Here is a 22629-nt window from a genome sequence, read left to right as displayed (position 1 = left end):
TAAAAAAAAGCATAAAGGGAACAAAAGAATAATTACCAACAACAAAATGAGGCAAACAGTCATCAGTTTTGGTGACAACAATGATGGCATATGACATAAGAAAAGAACCAAAGATGTTCATATCGGCTTATCTCTGTCCCTAATCCAATGCATTCTAGAGTTTCGATAGAATTAAATGACATAATTCCACTCTCCACCATAATTTTTGCTAACTTTTATATAGAAAAAAGATCTTAAGAAATATTTTATTTAAAAAGCCAGTCCAAATGCTATTAAATGTTATACATTCTACAGTAATCTCTCTCCCCACCCCACCCCGCCTAGACATTTCTAAATAGGGCTGTCAATTTGGTTCGAAAAACAGCTGAATTTCCCCTGATTCGGCGGTTTTTAGTTCAGGACGAACCGAACTCAAAAATGGCGGGAAACCGGGGGAGCCAAATTCAGTGAGTTCGGGAGTTCACGAATAAATTCGGCAAATTCGGGGCGTCAGTAAGCAGCATAACCGTCAGTAAGCAGCATTCTACTCCACCAGCCAATCGGTGGCCAAGCTGGGTCTTCTTCTGGCCAATCAGTCAGGATTGAGTACTGGAGGAATCAGCTGCTGCGCGGCCTGGCCGGGGAGAGAAAGAGAGAGAAATCCTCGTGGGGGGGGGTGCTTGTGCACATTTGCTCCTTTCCGTGGCTGCAGGGGGCACATTTTTGGGGGTAGAGACCCCAAACTTTCAGCGGAGCTTCAGACGAGCCTTCTTAAGAGACCCCCCAAGTTTTGTAAACATTGGGTCAGGGGGTCCCGAGACATGGGCTCCACCCCTTTTCCCTCCCCCCTTTTCCATTTCCGTGGCTGCAGGGGGAACTTTTTTGGGGGTGCAGCCCCCAAACTTTCAGCATAGCTTCAGACAAGCCTTCTTAAGAAACCCCCCAAGTTTTGTAAAGATGGGTTCAGTGGGGGCAGAAATATGGGCTCCCCCCTTTTCTCTTTCCATGGCTGCAGGGGGTGCATTTTGGGGGGTGCAGCCCCCAAACATTCAGCATAGCTTCAGACGAACCTTCTTAAGAGACCCCCCAAGTTTTGTAAACATTGGGTCAGGGGGTCCCGAGATATGGGCTTTGCCCTTTTCCCTATTGGGATGAATGGATCACCCGATCCTGTATGCATCTCCAGAGCGGCAACCTCCCGTGCTTAAATAGAATCTTACTGGATTACCCAGTCCTCTCAGCCTCTCCTGATGGAACAGAAGACAGCCACAGTAAGACCCCTTTGGGGGCTTTAATCTATAATTTTTCTCCTGTGTGTGTGTGTGGGGGGGAAGCAGAGTCTGTGTGTGTGGGGGGAGGGAGCAGTTTCTGTGGGTGGGGAGGAAGCCAAAGGGGGCTTTTGCCCGTTCTGCCTGGGGTGTGTGTGCCCCCTCGAGTCTCCCTCTCCCTGGTTTGAGGGGGGGGCTTCAGTTGTGTGTCCTTAGGTTTTCCCTCATTCATAAGATCGGTTAGGTCTATTTTGATGCTTGCTCAAAACTGGTTTTCAAATGGTTACTTAAAGAATGCATTTGCCTGGTCCTGGGTCCGATGCAAAAGGGGAAATTCCACCCCCTCCTGCTCATTATGCATAGCTAGCTGCCTCTGTCCCTTCCCATGGTTTGCAAACTCCCAGGTGTCAGGTGTTGCTTTGCATGGTTGCAAAGGTGTTGCTTTACAGTTGTGGGTGTTGCTTTGCAGTTGTGTTGCTTTGCAGTGTTGCTTTGTAGTTGTGTTGCTTTGCAAACTTCTTAGCACCTGCCTGCCCTTGCTCTCAGCTGTTTGTCGGGGCTGGGAGCTTTGTGGGTGGGCAGCAAGCTCTGCTCAGAGTTGCACATTAAGGGTGGGGGGACCCCTTTCGGGGCCCATATCTCAGCCCCCTGACCCAATCTTTACAAAACTTGGGGGGTCTTGCAAGAAGGGTCCTTTGAAGCTCCACTAAAAGTTTGGGACCTCTACCCCCCAAAATGCCCCCCCTGGAGCCATGGAAAGGTGCGGTTGTGTTTTAATGGCTTTATTTGGCCGAATTTTTTCCCCGAACTTTGAATTCGCGCTGAATTGCACGGACCCGAAGCAGGGGAGTTCGGACTTCGGCATATCCCGAATCCAGATGGGCCGAATTCGGCCAAATCCGAACTATACTGAATTTTTTTTTCAACAGCCCTATTCCTAAATATCTGGTAGAACTGGTTGCGAGGTGGTGTGATGTAGTGGTTGGGAGTGGTGGAATCTAATCTGGAGAACTGGGTTTGATTTCCTGCTCCTCCACATTGAGCCTGCTGGGTGACCTTGGGCTAGTCACACTTGTCTCCGAACTTTCTCAATCCCACCTACCTCACAAAATGCCTGTTGTAGGGAGAGGAAGGAATTGGACTGTAAGTCACTTTGAGACTCCTTAAGGTAGAGAAAAGTGGGGTATAAAAACCTTTAAAAATCTTGTTGTCAATTTCTAATTACACTGTTCTTTGCTGGAGTGCCCTTACATTATTGTTACATACCTGCAAATTATTTATTTCAAATAAGCATCTTCTGGGCACTTATATTCTATGAATATGTATCCGTGTTAAAGATTAGCCATACACTGTTAGCCAAGGTTTTATTTTCTTTGTGATGGATACTCTACTTTGGCACAATTTTTGAAGCTGAAAAATGTAAAAAGAAGGCTATCCACAGGCTGCTTTTGCATCATGGCAGGAGAGAGAATATCTGGCTAGACAAGCTACAACCTTTTCTTGCTGCATTTCCTCCCTCCAAAATGAGTTGTCAGCCAGTGAAGAACATCTCTCTGAGGCTGACAGGTAGAGAAGAAGCTCTGGTCTGTATATAATGTGCTTGTCAGGTGAAGTCATTTCATACCTCTGAAATCTCTCAGCCAGCAAAGTAAAATTTTTACTGTATTGAAGATTAAAGTATAAGCACTGCACGCTTCACCACAGTGGACAAAAAGCAGAGTCAGCCCTTTATGGCTTCTTCTAGAATTATATGAATGGAAAGCTGATCGCAGTGTGTGAGTAGGAGAATGTGGGGGGCAGGGTGGGCGGGGGGGAGATACTGCTTCAGTTGAATAGATTAACAATTCTAATTTCCTCCCCCATTTTTATAGAGGTGGCATAAAATTTAAACAGTTTTGCACAACTCCAAGTAACAACAAATAGCTCTTTTTTAAGATAACTGTATTTTAAGATACTAGATGGATCCTCATATAGTGCCACTGTTGCACATGCGACAGCAATAGTTTTTTTTTTTTAAGATCTCTAAAGTAGGGGCCCCGTGGCACAGAGTGGTAAACTGCAGTATTGCAGTCCAAGCTTTGCTCATGACCTGAGTTCAATCCTGATGGAAGTCGGTTTCAGGTAGCCGGCTCAAGGTTGACTCAGCCTTCCATCCTTTTGAGGTTGGTCAAATGAGTACTCAGCTTGCTGGGGGTAAAGGGAAGATGACTGGGGAAGGCACTGGCAAACCACCCCGTAAACAAAAGTCTGCCTAGTAAACATTAGGATGTGATGTCACCCCATGGGTCAGGAATGACCCGGTGCTTGCCCCGGGTACCTTTACCTTTTTAAAAGTAGGGGTTTTGAAATAAACAAATTCTCAATGAAAATACCATGGATTATATAATTTGAGGATTAGTGTTTGAGTGGCACCTAAGAAAATACTGCCTCATGATTGAAATGCAGTTTGGCAGAAGCTGGAACCAGGGCTTAAGCCAAAATGAAATTGAATAGAATTTTTATTTGCTTTGCAGTTAGTGTTATTGGAATCTAGAATGGCAAGTTGTTACTCATATGGACTAAGGGTCTAACAGCAAGTAACACCAACAGGTTGTGTATTAAAATATGGGATTTGCTGAAATCTCTTAAAAGGCCCATGTTAATTCAAATAGAAAAATGGCAAATAGGAGGGTATACTGAAGTCTTTCCACACCAGCTGGTTTCCTCTGTGCATCCTCTCTGCCCTCCCCCCCCCTTAAACCTGACTAGGGGAACAGCTAGATAGAAGAGATGCCTGGGGGGAGGAGACATGTGACTAGGTAAGGTTTCAGCACACTCACACTGTTTCTCCCCTTGAAATTGTTCTCCCAAATGCTTTCAAACGTGTTGGCCTGACCAGTATTTCTAACCATGGTCTGCCACTACAATGTGTATATTGAGGTTAATATTTCCCCCATCACAATTGTTCAACATTTCCCAATCCATTTTATACTGGACAAAACAATTTGTACTATCCTCTTTCATTTAATATGGATGCAGTCTTTCATAGGGCTGTAGACAGAAAGCAACTACCTCTACCCTATGTTTGGCTTACACAGTTAAGGCATAAAGCTGGTTCCCACCCAATCCATTTGTTGCCAGAACCATATTTTTCAAAAGGAGACATTAGTGATTAGCCAGTCTTCTTGCTGGGCTTTTATGAAACCTAGCAGAGCAGGGGGAGGGAAGGCAGCATGGTATCATGGAAGATAAGCAGGGTGGTATCATGGAAGGTAAGTATGGGTGGGTACCATGGTATCATGGAAGATAGGCAGGTATCATGGAAGATAAGCAGGGTGGGTACTTGGAAGGTAGACCATCAAGGAAGACTCTGCAGAGGAAGGCAATGACAAACCACCTCTGCTTCTCACTTGCCTTGAAAGCCCCTTGCTGGGTTCATCATAAGTCGGCTGTGACTTGACGGCACCTTAGACATGCAAACATCAGAGCAGGGCTTAAGAAAAGCTATATATAGCCTCTTAAATTGTCAAAGCTTGCCATTTTCTGGTTGAACCTCATAACACTGTGTGGGATTAGCTGGTAGCTTTGGAGCTGAGTAGGAATGTTTTTGGTTTTGCCCATAGTTATTGGGAGAAGTTTCTTTTTTTAACCCCCTTGTATAAGGGAATTGTTAGGATAAATAGTCGTTAGAGTAGATGGGCCCTGGCAAAGGGGTAGGCAATATTAGTGCAGGTTAGGTGCTTCAGCCTAATTAGATTGACAAGCATCTTGAGGTATCTGTGAATGGGAGGAGCTAACCAAACAGACACTATGTATTGCCCAGTCTATCTGCTTGGAGAGGGACCTGTCTTGGTACTGAACATCATAACCTTTTCTCTTTTTGCATTTTTAAACCTTGTGATCATAATGCTATTGCACTTTTTATTTGATGTTTTATGCTGTCTGGTTACATTGTTTGACATTGTTTGATGTGCCTTGAGTCTCAGTGAGAAAGGCTGACTATAAATACAGTAAATAAATAAATAATCTGAACCCGCATACTGATGAGTATAGGGCAATAATATTGATGAAGAGCATCTGTCAGCATATTATTGGTATGCAGGCAAAGGAAAACAAAGGTCAGCATATTACTGTTTCAAGCATTGACCCACGGATATTCTCTCCAAATACAGGTGAAACTGTAGGGTAATGTCATAGAGAACCCAAACTAAAAAGAATTAAAGTTTTTGAAACCAGTTTAACCAATAAATTGGCATCTTCGTTATGGTGCTACCAAGGAGTATCACTGGATTATTTTTAAAAATCCAGTTACCCTTTCTTTAGGGATACTGCCATAGTAAGGAGTCACTGAATTTGAGAACAATTCAAGCTGCCATGCAGAATCTTTACTAGGCTATGGAATGAAGCCTGCCTCAAGTGAGACTTGTCTGATTATTCAAGCTATGATGAGAAAAGAAAGAATCCACAAAAGCTTGATGAATGGCAATCTCTGCAGCTGGGAACAATTGCCCTCCTTCCCCTTAGCTATAAGAAACGGCAGGAAAAGTGTTTGAGAAAAAGTGGCACTTTGATTTAAATGTAATAGAGAAAAGTATTATTACCTAATTTTAGAAAACATAGACCACTGCTTTGTTTAAAGCATGAGTGGGAGAATGAGTGGGAGAGCTCTTATTCTTTATAAACAAGCTGTAACCCATGAGAAATCACAGATTGCTGGGAAATCAATAGCTGAGAAATGTCTCCCCAAAATCAGATCTCTCACTCCAGGATATTATTAGCTCTTAAGGGTTTGAGCTATCCTCCCTTTGTCTTCCCTCTTCCTTTAATTAATGCTTTCAAGATCCCATGCCCCCTACAGCTCAATCCCCATGAGACCAATTTTGATGTTTTCTTCTGTTTTAATTTACAATCTGTCTGTATAATTGGGGAGTCCCCTGAATATGTGGACATCTCCATCTGGCTAGTCTCAGTCCACTGCTTCACCATGGGGGTGTGCTTTTAACCATAGGAGTGTGCATTTTAAAAAGGTATTTTTTTTTTGATTCAGACATACTGAAGCTGAAAAATCTTGGTATTCTAAAAATGCCTGAATTCCAGTACTGGTATGGTATTTAGAATTGTGTTTTATTTGGGAATCCAAATTTGTTCGACTCCATTATAGCCTATGGGGAAGTTATCTGGGGGCTCTGGGGGCTATTTTTAAGCTAGAAGCACCAAATTTGCAGCAGAGCTTCTAGTCCCTGTACAAAGAAGAACACCCAAGTTTCCAATGGGGGGAGGACTTTTTTCTCCAGGCGAAAGCAAAGAGGCTTGCCTGCAGCAACCACTGGTCAATGCCTTCCATACAGTAACCAACACAAGCCCAACAGAACCAAAGCAGAGTCCAGCAGAAGCACAAGCCAATGAGGCAAGCACAATGGAACCAATTTCAAAACAGAGAATCACAGCAGAACAAAATCAAGCCGCGGGGGTGGGTGGGGACTTTTGCAAGCCCAATAGAACAAATGCATAACAGAGAAGCCCAGCAGAACCCAGGGCCAATGTGACAGTGCAAACCAAACAGAACCAAAGTGACACCAGAGAATCCCAGCAGGTTTTATTTTTTTTTACAACCAAGCGCAATCCACAGAAGCCCAGCAGAATAATCTTAAACACAGGAGGGGGACCTTTTGCAAGCCCACCAAAACCAATTTCAATATGCAGAAGCCCAGCAGAACCTAGGGCCACTGCAGTAGTGCGAGTCCAAAAGAACTAAAGTAAAACTAGAGAATCTCTGCAGCAGAAATGGAAGCTGGGGACACTTTTGCAAGTCCAACAGAACAAATGGAAATGTATAGAATGCCCAGCAGAACCCAGTACCATGGACACATGGACACATGAAGCTGCCTTATACATTTCAACTGCTCCTCATAGGGCAGTTGCTCTAGTCCCCTGATCATTTTGGTTGCTGTTTTCTGCATTTACTCAAGCTCTAAGTGTGGTAATTAGAACTGTACACAGTATTCCAAGTGTGGTTTCAGCATAGATTTCTACAAAGGCAGTATGATAGCAGCAGTTTTATTCTCTATTCTTTGTCTAATTATGGCCAGCATGGATTTTGCCTTTTTCACAGCAGCCCCACACTGAGTTGACATCTTCATTGAACTATCCACTACTACCCAAGTACTGATTTGTACACAACAACTATTAAACATTGCCAAAGATCAACTTTAGTGAAATCAAAGATCACTGAGTACCAAATATTAAAGAATATTAAAAAATATTTGGGTGTCTGTGTTAATCTGGTCCTGCCAAGCTGCCAAACTCAGAACAGTATTGAGTTGGCCTGTTCCAACCCCCAGGAACCCCAGATCCAATATTATAACTTTTTTTTTCTCAGAGCACAACCCTAGCAATTTCTTAGGGCTACCTAATGGATGGGCTGTTACTGCTTACAGGGAAAGAGAAGTGCAAGAGAAGGCACACTGTTGGCTGGTCCTAGCTGAGTCTTCCCTGCAGTTTTTGGCTTGTAGCAACACATGGGTTGCCAGCTTGGACTACTCTTGGGCCCTAATGACTTCCCAGTCTGCTCCCTGGCATGCCCCACTAGAGCAAAAGAGGACCCAAATTTACAGTCTGGAGATAACTCATCATCAAAATAAAAAAAAAGATTTTTGTGAAAAGTATTTGGGAACACACTCATTTAATCTCTAAACCAAACTTAGCATCAGACTTTCCCTATCAAGCTGAATCTGTCAAGAGGAATTTTTACCTAGTTGTTAATGGCAAAACCAAAGGAATTCTGCTAAGGAATGATGACCCCCCCCTTTAAAACCCTTTGTTTTCTTTCAATACTGCTTGTATGAAATAATAATGTGATTTTTCCAGCATCCTAACCTCATTCTGTCACTCTTGTCGGAACACTTGTGAAATACACATTGGACTATAATAAAAGCTTGTGCCCAGCCAGCCTGGAAATGCTATTGGCATAGCTGTAATGTAGACAGGAATTTATGACTATGGTCAGGTGGAATTCTGAAGGATTGTGCCTGAGCTAATAATACCTCTCTGCCAGCTGTGCATTAGGATAGATCATTGCAGGCAGGGAAATCTATTGCTGCTATTCAGGCGAGATTTCCATTGTATTTCCCATTTTCTTTGCAAGGATAATATTTTATTTTTAATGAAAATGAATATGTCAGCCATTTTGCATTTTAAAAAAGAGGCATCTGCAGGGAGAATGAACAAAGTAAAATAGAAATATGGGTTTTTCTTCCCAATGCACTATCTTCACTTTAAAAGCTGAAAGGATTTTAAAAAACTGGGATTTAGGCCAAACCTTTTCTGGCAGATCAAGGAATAAAACACACAGCAAAGTGAGCCCACCATGGTTTAGGCATTTATGTAGAGCCTTTACTAGATCTTTTCTCAGTTTGCTTACTTGCTTACTTACTCTTGGAAGAAGTAATAGTATGGTTTGTTATTATGTATATGTAAATGTCTCAATTATGTGTTTCAGGTGAAGCTGAAGAAAAAAAATCATGTTCCTCACCCCCTCCCACACAACACTGAGGGGTATTAAGTTGCTCATAATTCAAGAGCTTATGTACCTCATCAGAGATGAGAGGCATGAAAAAAATTCATCCTTCCAACATTTTCCTGCTTTCGATATGTGTGCTCTTTTCTTTTATGCTCCAGTCATCCACAGTGAGTAATCTGATTCAGTACCACCATTCTGAGTGACTTTGGACACAGCAAAGAGGCACCTCCTCCCACATAGGAAGGACAACTGAGATATACTTCTTCTGTTGGAGCTTCTGGACTAATATGCAAAGAGGGACCATGGGCATCCATCTTACAAGTCTCCAAGTCTGGAAGGCAAAGCAGATGCTGACTGAAGCAGCTGCCCCGAAATGTGGCTCTGTGAACTTACTGTGAAAGGAGGGGCAGGCCAGCACATAAGAATATAAGAAAAGCCATGCTGGATGAGACCAAGGCCCATCAAGTCCAGCAGTCTGTTCACACAGTGGCCAGCCAGGTGCCTCTAGGAAGCCCACAAACAAGACAACTGCATCAGCATTATCCTGCCTGTGTTTCACTGCACCTAATATAATAATCATGCTCCTCTGATCCTGGAGAGAATAGGTATGCATCATGACTAGTACCCATTTTGACTAGTAGCCATGGATAGCCCTGTCCTCCATGAACATGTCCACTCCCCTCTTAAAGCCTTCCACGTTGGCAGCCATCACCACATCCTGGGGCAAGTAATTCCACAATTTAACTATGTGTTGTGTGAAGAAATACTTCCTTTTATCAGTTTTGAATCTCTCACCCTTCAGATTCAACAGATGACTCCACATTATAATATTATAAGAGAGGAAGAAAGGCTTCTCCCTGTCCACTCTCTCCATACCATGCATAATTTTATAAACCTCTATCATGTCTCCCCTTACTCACCTTTTTTCTAAACTAAACAGTCCTAAGCATTTTAATTGCATCTCATAGGGCAGTTGCTCTAGCCTCCCCCATCCCCAATCTTTTTGGTTGCTCTTTTCTGCATCTTCTCAAGCTCCCCAATATCCAGTTTTAGGTGTGGTGACCAGAACTGTACACAGTATTCCAAGTGTGGTCTCAACATAGATTTGTATAAGGGCAGTATGATAGCAGAAGTTTTATTCTCTGTTCCTTGTCTAATTATGGCCAGCATGGAATTTGCCTTTTTCACAGCAGCCGCACACTGGGTTTACATCTTTATTGAGCGATTCACTACCACACCAAGATCCCCTTCTTGGTCTGTCACTGTCAGCACTGAACCCATCAGTGTATATGTGAAGTTGGGATTTTTTGTCCCAATATGCACCACTTTACCTGGTTGGCCACAGTGTGAACAGACTGCTGGACTTGATGGGCCTTGGTCTGATCCAGCATGGCTTTTCTTATGTTCTTGCTCATATTGAATCTCATTTGCCATTTTAACTGCCCGTTCCTCCAGTTTGAAGAGATCCTTTTGGAGCTCTTCACAGTCTGATTTTGTCATCTGCAAACTTGGCCACCTCGCTGTTCACCCGCAATTCCAGGTCATTGATGAACAAGTTGAAAAGCACTGGTCCCAACACAGATCCCTGAGGGACCCCACTGCTCACATCCCTCCATTGTGAGAACTGAGCACTGATTCCTACTCACTGATTCCTATTTTTAGCCAGCTCTCAAGCCATAAGAGGACTATGAAGTTTGCTTAGCAGTCTTTGGTAGGGGACTTTGCCAAAAGCCTTTTGGAAATCGAAATGCACAATGTCCACAGGCTCATACCTGTCCAAATGCTTAATGATACTTTCAAAAACCTCTAAAAAGTCAGTGAGACAGGATCTACCTTTGCAGAAGTCATGTTGCATTTTGCTCAGCAGGGCTTGCCCTTCTATATGCTTGACAATTCTATCTTTAATAATGCTTTCCATCAATTTATCTGGAACAGACATTAAGCTAACTGGCCTGTAATTTCCTGGGTCCCCCCTGGAACCTTTTTTATAAATGGGTGTTACATTGGCCATTCTCCAGTCCTCTGGTACAGAGGCTTATCTTAGGGACATGTTACATATAATTGTTAGATGTTCAGCAATACCGTCTGGTTCTGGTGGCTTGTTTGCAGTTTGTCTATATGTTCTAGAACTTCCTGCCTTGTTACCACAATTTGGGATGTCATTATGATCCCCTTGTGGGTATATTCCCTCAGGGGCTTAACCAAGTATCTCATTACGGTTTGTAATAATTTTGCTGTGCATGCTGGCAGACTATGCATTTGTTAGGTTAATGACTCAGAATGTTTGGTTGATGTTTTCTCTATGGGAGCTAGCTGTGCAGAGCTTGGTGTGTTCTGTTAAGCATCCATGAGAACTCAGAGGAGGTGACTCCTCCTAGCTGAATAGAAGGGAAATAGTGTACCTGTGTCAAAGAGCAACAAAGAGCAAATTGCTCAGGTCATGGTTAATAATTAAAAATGTTGGGTGCCTGAAAACAAATGGGGTTATTTCTTTAAAAGCAAAAGGGAAGAAAGGCATGGAAACATTATATGTGCAGTAGACTCTGTTTGCCCTGACCTGGATGGCCCAGGCTAGCCTGATCTCGTCAGATCTCAGAAGCTAAGCAGGGTCAGCCCTGGTTAGTATTTGGATGGGAGACCACCAAGGAATACCAGTGTTGCTGTGCAGAGGAAGGCACTGGCAAACCACCTCTCTGTTAGTCTCTTGCCATGAAAACCCCCCAAAAGGGGTCACCATAAGTCGGCTGCGACTTGACGGCACTTTACACACACACAGACTCTGTTTAAATTAGAAGAAGAAGAGTTGGTTTTTATATGCCGACTTTCTCTACCACTTAAGGCAGAATCAAACTGGCTTACAATCACCTTCCCTTCCCCTCCCCACAACAGACACCCTGTGAGGTAGGTGGGGCTGAGAGAGCATGACTTGCCCAAGGTCACCCAGCTGGCTTCGTGTGTAGGAGTGGAGAAATGAATCCAGTTCACCAGATTAGCCTCCGCTGCTCATGTGGAGGAGTGGGGAATCAAACCCGGTTCTCCAGATCAGATTCCACTGCTCCAAATCACTGCTCTTAACCACTACACCACAGTGGTAATATCATTTGAATTTTAACTAGAGGAGAAAATGTATCCTTTTAAGTCCCACTGATTTACAAAGGGAAGAGCAACGGAAGATAACATAATCCCACCCATATACAACTCTGAAAAAGAAATGATTCCCCCCTTATGCTTCCTATATAGGAATGCATTTTAATCACTTAAAATTATTTTGCCAGGTGACTAAAAATACATTAATAAATTAGCATTAAACTAATGCAATAATAGCATAGCAAAATCACTTAATTTGGATTTTTGGGAAAAGAACTCAGGGTGAGTTTATAGTTTCAGAGAATAGTCATGTTGGTCTGCAGTACAACAGACTGGAGTCCAGTAGCACCTTAGAGACGAATAAGATTTTCAGGGTATAAGTTCTTGAGAGTCAAAGTTCCCTTTGTCAGACATGAGTAGAGTAGAAATAGAGATCTCTGTTCTTTTATCCTGGTCAGAAGGTGGGAGGAGTGTTGTAAAGAATGCTTGTAGAGGTTGCAGATGTACAATGCATATTGTAACCAGCTTGACTAAGCAGAGGGCAAATGCTTGGGGGCAGAAAATTAGCATCTGTAGTGAGATAAGAATCCTATGTCCCTATTCAGCCGGGGGGGGGGGGTGTCCATTGTACTGAACTTGTGAATTATCACATGTTCAGCAATCTCACATTGTGATTTGTCCCTGAGATTTCTTTGAGGACTGCCACACTTAGGTCAGCAGTGGCATGACCTGAAATGTTCAAATGTTCTCTCACTGGTTTTTGAGTGTTGCGGTATTTAATGTAGAATGCATGTCTATTCTTTTGCACAGAATAAGATGAATTAGGGCTCCTAGAAAATTACAGAAGTCCAAAAGAATTGGTTGTAGGTACATTAAGATTTGTTTTGCTCCTGGCCTGTTTCTTATTGCGGTAGTCATGCCATCATATGGCTTTGTTAGCTTATTCATCCTGTGCTCTCATCATTTCCTCATCATTGAGGAGCCACAACTTGCCTTAAACCTTTGGGATTGAGGAGAAGGTGAAGGGTCTAACTAAGCTTTAACATAGTAATATTCAAATTAAAACCTATGTGCTGCTGGCAACTTCATTATTATTCCAATGTTTGGATATGATACACGTGCTTGGTCATACAAATGGAAGCCAGTAAGTATGTAATATAATAGCTTGAAATGTACAAGATTCATTGCTGACACTGAGCCAATGGAACAAGATACATTCTCCCCGACAGCGCCTGTTCAACATCACATTTGGGGAAAGACAGAAATAAACAGGAGGAAACTATTGCAGAAGTTTGAGTTATTGTGCATCAAGGACTAAACAGCACATTCAGTTATTGAATCCAAATGAAAAATGGACATATGGTTATTCTGGCTCAAAGCCTTCTTGGCTGCATTGAAGGACACAGGATACCTAAGGCATGGTGAACCTTGTAAGGTGACCCAGCATTTTGGCATGGAAACTGGCTATGCCCATTGCTTTTGTTTAAAAACGACAACAGAACATCAGAATGAACTCTATAGGGATAATGCTCTTAGCAAAGTAACTTCCATGGTTAAGATGCTCTGCTAACGACAATCGTGTGCTGTCATGTTCTAGGATAGCGCGGGCTACCAATTCAGCAACCCAGGGTATTGTAAAAGGCATGAAGTAGAGGGTAGTACAAAAGCAGTATAGGAATATGAAGTAGAGGATGGCAGTTAATCTGGATCAGGCATTTACTGATGTGTAATTAATATATTATTTACATACACCTTTATGAAAGAAATGACATTGTTGATGGTTCTATTGCTGAAGCTTGCTTGTAGCCATATTGCTCTCATTATTCTTCTTATTTGGGAAAGGAAATTCCTAATATGAAAAATTCAGCCCCAGAACGAACTATTAAAAATGACTATTGAAATCCTATGTTAATTTGGGTTCTTGTTTCATTGGCCCTCTTATGTCCAAATGCTCTCACCTTCCTCATTACAGCAACACTGAGCTGACTTGGAGGTGTAAAGGGATAATCACAGATCAATCAATACAGGCTTCTCTGAAGACACTGGAACTGCTACCAATATGAGGGAGACAAGTGAATGGGAAAACCAGGAAGCCACTGCAGCCAGGCATTCACCTGAGTGTATTGTGGGCGGGGGGGGGGGAGACCCTAGTGATGCTATACTGTAGTCACTAGGAGTCCTGCCCTCAGCAGCATGAAGTGTCAATCAGCCCTGAGATTCCATCTTATTTTGATTGGTTATCTGGGCATCCAGAAGGGAACAGATACACTGTTATGTACAAATTTTCCTTCAGCCACTCAACAAGAAGCCACCTGCGGCTGCTTTACCTCATAAAAGAAAACCCTCATGGACACCTCCATGAAATGATGTGTCGTTCTGTCCTTGGAAACCTTAGTACTAGGGATATTCACTAACTTTCTTTGTTAAACCAGAAGGACCCAAATGATTTGTGACATTTTTGCAGGCTATAGGTGTTCTTATTCTCTCTCTGTCTTCCACACTGCTGTACTACATTGTGATTTTAAAGTTCTATGTTGTGAGAGTAATGAAAAAATACCATTTCCCCCTTAAATGTTCAAGTCTGTATTCCAACACTCACTTGTATGGATTGTCCTAATGTACTTAAATAACGTACATTGAAATAAAGAACTAGGGTATGAAATAAAGAACTAGGGTAGTCTTCAGTGGGACTACAAAATACAGGTATGCAGAGAACAAATAAAGAAGAATGTTGTCAGTCCGAGTTCACAGTACTTGACTAGATAGACTAGAATCAGTATAAGGCAGCTTCATCTATTTGAAAACTGTGGGGCTATAATTTAGGCACCAGATGAATGCATACAATTTAACCCTCTAATTAAAGAATGCAAATTTAATTAATTATGTTACTGTGCTCTGTATGCAAGATGACTTTTATAAAAATATGATCAAGCCTTTTTCCAGTGTAGACAATCTTTCCATACGGCTTCACGGTATTTTGTACAAAACAATTTTTCCCCATCATGCTCTCATCTTTAAACTGTGTTCTCAGGCAGACCTGTTTTCTCTATAGAGAAGAATGGGGGGGGGGGGGAGAGAGAGAGAAAGGGAATAGACCTGAAGGATATAAGAATTATACTTAATAAAGAAAAGAAATACACAAATAGAACAGCCATAACAAGATTAAGATTGTAGCCTTATATCCTCCCATGGACCAACTGCTTGCTCCCACCCACCTCCAAACAACAGTGCTTCAAAACTGAAGGAAGCTGAGGAGACCTTCACTACAGATCAACATTACCAAAAAATTTTTTTGGGGTTGTCTTTGTCTTTTTGATGACATTGCCTTTCTCAGAACAGCTTATAATTTTCTCTGGACAACCTGTATGTCAGCCAGTAAGGCATAATTTGCTGTTCATTTCCTCACAGGCTGCTACTCCAAGCAGCTGCTAAATTAACACAGTGCTGAGCAAAACGGTATATGTAAAACAAGGTCAATTTACATAGAAATCTCCATAATCCTTTATATTAAAATTTGGCTGTTACAATCCCAACACCTCTTAGAGGTCATTCCAACTGAGTTAAGCCCCTTTTAGAAAAGGCTGCTGCTGCAGAACAGAGCCCATTTTTCACAATATGTTCCTTTTACGCTGGCCAGCCCCTGGCTGCTGAATCCTCATTTGAAATGCATTACATTCTCTAATTCATTATTTAAGGCTAAACTTGACTAGCTGGACACCAGTGTAATAAACCAAATTGAAAGAAGAGGGGATGCAAAACCCTCCCAGCAAGTATTAATATTCTACTAAGTAACTGAGGCATGAATGAAGCTTATGGAGAAAGGCTGGGGCTTATGAACAAGATGGTAGCATTAAGAGATCTGGGATCAATTCCATCTCCAGCACAGGTATCCTCTATGATCTTGGGAAAGCCTCTTGCTCAGTAAAAAGGAGGGACACTCCCTCACTCACCACTTGATATCACAACATACTTTCAGATAGTGATCATAAAAGCTAAGCATTTGACATACTGTTCATCTACACCTGAATGGCTTGAACATGTCTGATTGTGGGGAAAAGATGACTGTGAATGTACAATTACATAGGACTTGGTTGCAGCAGCCACCCCTCCACCAATGGATCCTCCACCACCTCCAAATTAAAGGCATTTTATTAAAAGGGGAAAAATGCTGGGTTTTTTGAATTCAGAGTGGTGAGCTGCAGTACTGCAGTCAAAGTTCTGCTCATGTCTTGAGTTCAATCCCAATGGAAGTTGGTTTCAGGTAGCCTTCCATCCTTCCAAGGTCAGCAAAACGAGAACCCAGCTTACTGGGGGTAAAGTGTAGATGACTGGGGAAGGCAATGGCAAACCACCCCATAAAATATAGTCTGCCTACTAAATGTCGTTATGTGATGCTACCCCATGGGTCAGTAATGACCCGGTGCTTGTACAGGGGACTACTTTTACCTTTACTACAGAAACTCTGTGTGCCTGATGACAGCATTACTCCATGCCTATCAAAGTTTGCCAAGCTGTCTGGATCTGGATCAATTCACATATTTGCATTCTTGTACAGCCACATGGGAACTATCACCTGTTCATTTCAGTGGGCTTAGACTGGAGTAACTCTCCATAGGACCATGCTGTAAGAGAGCAATCCTAAACTGCTGTACTCAGAACCCTACTGAATTCTATTCATTGAAGCTTACTCGCTGGGAAGTAACATTAGTGTTCCACTGTTAAAGAGAGGTGCCTCAGGGCTTGTTGCAGTGGTAATGTAGTATTCTTGTCCTGGTGCATGGCACCTGCATTGACAACTAAAAGGAAAGGATTCATTTTCTTTTGAACTGATTGGTTGGATACTCAGGTAGATTCTTTAAACAAATGTGCACAGCAATACATGAACCCGGATAAATAATCTTGCAATCAGTTCTTGCAACCTTGATAGACGGCACTACCAGCATAGGTACAAAAACAGGCCCCATGTTGGTTGTTTGAAGGATGCATCCAATTGCACAGGTGCCAAGAATGGTGAGTGATTCTGTGCTCAACAAGTAGATCACTTTAATGACCCAACCATGACCCGGGGGGATATGTGCCTTCTTTTCTGGTGATTGATAAGTTTTAGTTCAGTAATGGTGCGGCTGAAAATGTAGCCTCGGGTTGTAGCATTACCGGGTGTAACCCTGTAGTGTAAGAAGTTACTGCACAGATGCAAAGCTGTTCAGCAGATGATCAAGTAAAATATCAAACAGCAATGGTGAATGTAAACAAGGCATGTGATCAAAGTAAATCTAGCTGGTCATCATGTTGTTGAAGTTCTCATCATCACTGGTAAAAAGAGGATTTGCTCATCCTCCTAGTCTGAATTTTTTTATAGAGCAATTTTAAACTTGATACTTGCACAGCTCATCATTTTCACAGTTAAGTGGACTTTTAATTTGTTACATTTATATTTATATTTCTTAATTGGATAGCAGTGGCAACTGCATGCATGAGGTTCCATGGCAAACTCTTATCAAGACTCACGTAAGCAATGTTAAATTGGATGCCCAAACTCTTCTCCCTTTCTCATAATATTAGAACCCGGGGTCATCCATTGACTCTGAAAGGTGAGAAATTCAGGACAGACAAAAGGGAGTGTTTCTTCACACAGTGTATAGTTAATTTGTGGAAATTGCTGCCACAGGATGTGGTTATGGCTGCCAACTTGGAAGGGTTTAAAATGAAATGTACCAATACATGGAGGACTGGGCTATAAATGGCTACTAATCATGATGGATGGCTACTAATCTACTCCCTCCAGTGCTAGAGGTAGTATACTTCTTTACATCAATTGCTGGGGAGCACAGGCATGATAATGCTGCTGCAGTCTTCCTGTTTGTGGGCTTCCTAGAGGTAGCTGGTTGGCCACTATGTGAATAGAATGCTGGACAATGGGCCTTTGATCTGATCCACCAGGGCTTTTCTTATGTTCTTAACAAGTTACTGACATTCAGACATGGACCTGAACTGAAATTCTTCAAGGGAGATTCTCAAATATTTAGGCAGAAAATAATCCAGAAACGAAACCTGGGAAAAACTGGAGCCAACTGGGGGTTCTTGCCAGAGTCAGAAACAATAACCCAAGCAAAACCCGAGTACAGATCCAAAAGGACTGAATATAGTAAGGGAGCTGATTCCAATCTATACAGAAAGACCAGGTGGCAAAGGATGGAATGGCCCTTTTAACTTCCTGATGGCCAGGAGCAAACTGAGCCGAGCCCCAGTGTCATTGGCAGTACTGCAGGAGTCACTTTACTTGGACACATGTTTAAATATTTGAAGGGATGTCATGTTGATGAGGGAACTAGCTTGTTCTCTGTTGCTTCAGAGACTAGGACACGGAGTAATGGATTTAAACTAAGAGAAAAGCGATTCCACCTAAACATTTAGAAGAACTTCCAGACTTCCGGTCGGACGATCCCCTCGCCGACAGCGTTGAAGACGCTCTCCTGCTGCCAGTTGCCACAGGGCGATTAATCTCCCCTGGGAAAATCTGGCAAGTGGCACCCCTCGGAGTAAGAGGGGATGCGGAGTCGGGAGCCGGTGGCGGATCCGTCATATGAGCGATAGCCGCCTAGAAACCAGCGGCGGTCGCTCTGACGGGGCTCCGCTGAAGAGCCGGCGCCATCTTAAAGAGACAGCAGGAGAAAGCGAGGTGGGAGCCGATTTTCTTTATAATTTTTTTTGAAAAACTTCACTTGGATTTTTAAAGTTACAAATTGGGGTGTGTAGCATTGTTGGTTTCTAAATAAAAACTCTGAACCATCTACAATTCTGTTACGTTTTATTTTTCTGACTTTTGGCTTTTTGCCAGTTGTGTGACGCATTTTAAACAGTTTTTGGCAAGAGTGAGATCTTCAAAACAAATGAAAGACTTGGGAATCAATTAAGTGACATGACTCAAAATATATGAGATGTCATAGTGATTGTATTCTCCAAATTGAAATCATCTGAAACGTAATGATTTAAAAGAAACCTTCTGCCCCCCCCCCACTTCCCCCTTGTGGAATACAATTGCTGGAGGTTTTGCTTTCAGCTTTTTTTAGCCTACTGATGGGAGACAAAGAGAAGCATGCAAAAGACATTCTTAAAGATACAAAGCTGGTTGTGCAGTCTTCTCTTCGAAGGGCCTCTGTAACTCAAGTTACAACTGAAACAACTTCTCCAGCGGCATCAACATCTGTCACTGCTAAGATGCTTCCAAAGTCTAAACCAGAAGTGACATTGACCTCTGTATTTGAATTGCTTACTAAGACTCATCAAGATGTTACAGAAATGAAGCAGGAGTTATCCCAGAACACAATTACTACATCTCAAAATTCGGTTGCAATTGCTTCTTTGCAGGATACAATCACATCGCTGACTGTCAGGCAAGATAAGGTTGAAACCAAGCTTAAGAAAAATGCACAGGAAACCAAAGAAATTAAGAAGAAGGTGGATACCCTTGAGATGTCAATAGCAGCTTCAACTGACAGAGAACAAACACATTTAGACCAAATGGCGATGATGGAGCTTAAGATAAAAGAATCCTCGATACGCATTCGTGGTTTGAGAGAAAAAGTAGAAGACCGGGATCTACGTGGGTATCTGACAGTTCTTTTGGCTGATTTTTTACAAGAATCTGGAGAAGTGATTGAAGGAATGATTGTGACAGCATACAGGATAAACTCTGCATATGCAATCAGGAACAAAGTACCAAGGGATTGCCTGCTTCAACTGTTTTTAAGAAGTCACCGAGATTTGATACTTAATCAACACTTCAAGACACCACTCAAAGTTGGAGAAGAGCCTTTGAGATTGATGAAGGAAATACCTGCAAGGTTACTGATGAAAAGGAAAGATTATAGGGAGATTGCTCAACGTTTGAGACTTAGTGGCATCCAGTTTAGATGGGAATTGCCGCACAGAATCTCTTTCATCTTTAAATCAAAGAGGTTCAAGTTCACAGATGTGGATAAGGCTGCACAGTTTCTACGCAGATATGATGCGGAATTGGTTAAACCTATTAAACCAACCAAACAAGATCAAACCAGAGAATTTACAGAGGAAGAAAAGGCATCTGAAGCATCAGGAGGTGGAGAATTACCTATAGATCCACCAGAGGACTCTCTAAGTGATGATCCTGAAGGCTGAACTAATTAACAAGGGGGGGAGGGAGGCAGTGGGAAATAGGGATTTTTAATTTGTTTAATGGAAGAATATGGGATCTAACTGAATTTTGATATGTTACAGGTTTTATCTTGGAATGTTAATGGATTGAATTCGCCTAACAAAAGAACCAAAATATTTCACCAATTACAAAAGGTTAACGCTAATGTTATTTGCTTACAGGAAACGCACATACTTCCAAAAGATATATTTAGATTGAAACAAGCAAGATTGGGTACACTTTTTACAGCATGTAATGAAAGCAGAAAACTAATGGAATAGCTATGTTTGTACCTGCTTTGTTAGAACCGAAAGTTATCTATCAAGATATTGAGGGAAGAATTTTAATGGTGGAAATAATATGTGGCTTCCAGAAGATAATGCTTGTGGGTCTATATGCGCCTAATGTAAACCAAAAAATATTTTTTGACAAATTGTCAACATTGTTAGCTGAATAGGCTACAGAGAAAATGATATGGATGGGGGATTTTAATGGTGTTATGGCACCTAAATTAGACAGATCAGGGAAAAAGAAAAAAGCATCCAATGAAGGAAAATTGCCAAGGGTTTTTAATGCTCTTACAGATCAATGGGATATGTTTGATATGTTAAGACCATGATGTCTTATGGTAATAAGAAGGGTTATACTTTTTTTTCACAGAGACACCTTACATATTCCAGGATAGATATGTTATGGTTATCGAAGGGTTTAATAGAAAAATCAGAAGCTGCAGAGATCCTGCCAAGGGTTTTGTCAGACCACAATCCGATATTAGTTAAAATTAAATTGGGAGATAGAGGATGTAAAATCTGGAGGATTAATGATTTTCTATTAAAAATACTAAAATAGTTACCAAAATGAAGTTGCAGATTCAGAATTACTTTAAAGAAAATGCAGATAAGGGTACTTGTGAAGATATAGTTTGGGATGCTGGTAAAGCAGTAATTAGAGGATCATTGATTCAACAAAATACAAGATGGTATAGAGAAAGGGAGAAAAAGATAAAATATATACTAGATGAAATAAAACAAGGGGAACGTTGTTTAAGTAGAGTACAAGATAAAGCAGCCAAACAGGAACAGCAGGATAAGATCAGAAATTGCCAACAGCAATATGAATTCATAATTGCAGAAGAAATTGAAAGAAAAGTTATGTATAACAAACAAAGATTTTTTGAACATGCAAATAAACCGGGTAAAATGCTAGCATGGCAACTTAAGCAAAAAGACAAAAGAGTACCAATACTTCAAATTAAAAGGAAGGGTAAGGTAACAAGAATTAAAGAGGAGATATTAGAAACATTTGTTGAATTTTATACAAACTTATACAGGGAAAACGTAATCTCAGAGGTAGAAATAGATAAATATTTTGCCAAATGGGACTGGGTGAAAATAACACAGGAGAATAAAGATTTTTTGGATTCCCCAATAACTAAGGAGGAATTGGAAGAAGTAATAAATAAGAGTAAAGTGAATAAATCTCCCGGACCGGATGGTTTTAATGCGTATTATTATAAAATTTTCAAGGAACAGTTAACCCCTTATCTACTGGATGTGATGAACCTAGGAATGACAAAAGGTATTATCCCCCAAACCTGGAAACAGGCAAATATAGCATTGATACCAAAGGCAAATTCTGATATACTGGAAGTCAAGAACTATAGGCCTATTTCATTGTTAAATACTGATTATAAATTATTTGTAGCAATTTTAGCTACTAGATTAAAAAGGGTACTGAATCAAATAATACATGAGGATCAGGCCGGCTTTTTACCAGGAAGATTGATTAGTCAGAATGTAAGGGTGGTAATAGATCTTTTGGAGTATGCAGAACAAGATACTACACCAATAGCCTTGATAATTTTAGATGCTGAAAAAGCTTTTGATAATGTTAATTGGCAGTTTTTGATTAAGGTATTGAATTATATGGATTTTGGCGAAAAGTTTAAAACTGCTATAAATGGAATTTACACACAACAAACTGCTAATTTGATTATAAATGGATCATTATCACCAAAGATTGAAATTCAAAGGGGAACGAGACAGGGGTGTCCTCTTTCCCCTTTATTGTTCATTTTAGTATTAGAATTATTATTGAATAATCTTAGAAAAGTTGAGGATGTAGTTGGAATACGAATAGATAGTAATCATTATAAACTTAAGGCATATGCAGATGATTTAGTATGTTTTTTGACTGATCCAATTGAACAAATTGACAGATGGAAGGAAATTTTGGAGGTTTATGGAAAGCTTTCAGGTTTTAAAATTAATAAAACTAAAACAAAGATTTTAACCAAAAATATGACTTTCTCACAACAATGATTATTAATCAAAAAGACGGGGTTTAATATTGAAAACAAAATTAAATATTTAGGTATATGGATATCGAATAACAATCTCAATTTATTTCAAGACAATTATGTAAATCAATGGCAAAAGATAAAGAAAGACTTGATAAATTGGGAAAAATTGCCATTATCATTGTGGGGAAGAATTTCGGTAATCAAAATGATGTTACTACCCAAAATGCTTTTTCTGTTTCAAAACCTACCAATATTGAAAGGTGTACAGATATTTGAAGATTGGAAAAAAAATATTATTAGATTTTTGTGGGGTAAAGAGAGA

This window comes from Euleptes europaea, chromosome 1, assembly GCF_029931775.1.
Source record: "Euleptes europaea isolate rEulEur1 chromosome 1, rEulEur1.hap1, whole genome shotgun sequence".
Classification (NCBI taxonomy): Eukaryota; Metazoa; Chordata; class Lepidosauria; order Squamata; family Sphaerodactylidae; genus Euleptes; species Euleptes europaea.
Note: the sequence above shows the minus strand (reverse complement) of the source record.